Source organism: Tenrec ecaudatus, chromosome 5, assembly GCF_050624435.1.
Source record: "Tenrec ecaudatus isolate mTenEca1 chromosome 5, mTenEca1.hap1, whole genome shotgun sequence".
Lineage (NCBI taxonomy): Eukaryota > Metazoa > Chordata > Mammalia > Afrosoricida > Tenrecidae > Tenrec > Tenrec ecaudatus.
In genome coordinates this window covers 131,691,912-131,693,438 of record NC_134534.1, presented here as the reverse complement: position 1 = coordinate 131,693,438, position 1,527 = coordinate 131,691,912, and the positions used below count along the sequence as shown (strand labels likewise).

The 1,527-nt window shown below is 42.5% G+C and overlaps 1 non-coding gene across 1 annotated transcript; it reads right to left on the bottom strand.

The window, feature by feature from the left end:
- Positions 1-283: 283 nt before the first annotated feature.
- On the bottom strand, positions 284-483 carry LOC142449572 (small nucleolar RNA SNORA74). Its single transcript, XR_012784710.1, has one exon. It is a non-coding gene; the product is annotated as a small nucleolar RNA SNORA74 (small nucleolar RNA).
- Between the last annotated feature and the right edge of the window lie 1,044 nt (positions 484-1,527).

Sequence of the window (1,527 nt, the reverse complement as noted above, 5' to 3'; positions counted from 1 at the left end):
GATTTTGAACTGCTGACCTTGTGGTTAGCAACTCAACATGTAACCACAATGTAGTGACTGTTTTTTGAGATTCTGAAGGGAAAAATATTGAGGAAACTTCCCCGAAGGATACAGGTTGGACACAGGGGCTATTATAAAGAGTTTCTACGAAAATGGAAAACTGCCCTGAAAATTGTCAGGAAAGTTGTGCTCTGGAATTTTTCCCCCACCATGACACTACACCTGCTCATTCTTGAAGGGTAGCCAGAGCTGTTCTATGGGGATTTCTTTCTTTCTTTTCAATAATGTTTGCATCTAGACTAGGATCAACTCCACAGGAGGAGTCACTCCACTCTCAAAGGTGCAAAATGCTGCCCAGAGGTTATGCGACCACAACTCTAAAACGGTGCGTGGAGCCAGACCTCACTGGGCAGCGCTTGCTCTTCCAACAATGTAACACTGTCCCGGGCATTGTGTTAGCCTGGACAGCTGACAACCGCTGGGCGACTATGGGAATTTCATTGCAATGTCTTAGTCCTTCCATATTATAATCCTAATCATGCGCTTCTAGACTTCTTTTTGTCCCCAAATGCTCAAAGCACATTTACCAAGAACATGTGAACCCCTTGTGAATGCTCAAACTACGCTTTGACCCATTGTGAATGGAAGACTAAAAGTCATTTAGGGAAAGATTAGAGAAATGGAAACATGATGTTTGAAAGGGCATATCCAGATGGAGGATATCTCAAGAAACAACACCTTCATGATGGGTATTTTGTTGAATGAAAATCCCTATGGTTTTTTATAGCAATACATTTTTAGGCTCCTTGTTGTAGTGACTCAATAAATATTGGTCATATTAAAATAAGGAAACATTTCTTTGTGACTTTCTGTAGAATAAACCTTAATCATAGCCTCTTTAAAAATATTTGATTCAGATATATTTTTCTATTTATTGATTATGTTCATAGACAGATTGGTCACTCCCCAGAACGTGAAGGAAAGCACTAACTTAGAGATAGCTGTCAACCCTCCAATTTTATTCCATCTCAGAGAGTCCTTTCAAGGACAGAGTGGAACCGCCTCCCAGTATTTCCAAGCTTGGGAAGCCTTATGGAAGCAGGCAGTCTCATTTTTCTCCTGTAGATTTGGTGGGTGTGGTGGTTACATAATCTAGTGTCTATTTGAGATTTAAGAGTGAAGGGGTAGAGATTAGCCTGTTAATCAGGTCTCAGCTTGATGACCTCTTTTGGAGGCGCTAAGGAGATAAATAGCTCTCTGGAGGCGGGACACTGGCACACTCCCAGCGAGACATGTCTGCAGATCGGATACACGGAGGTACGCTAGAGCTCTGGAGCTAAAGGAACCATGTGGAGACCTTTACCCATACAGAGATGCTTGCACTGCTACTGGATCCACAAGACTTCCCACCACTGGCGTGTGATCTTCCTGCACTCAACGTCATTGCATGTGTTGCGTGAGTCTGAAGAGGAAATTATAGATTGGTATCAGACATCTGGGCTATTACCAGACTTATGGAACTTGATC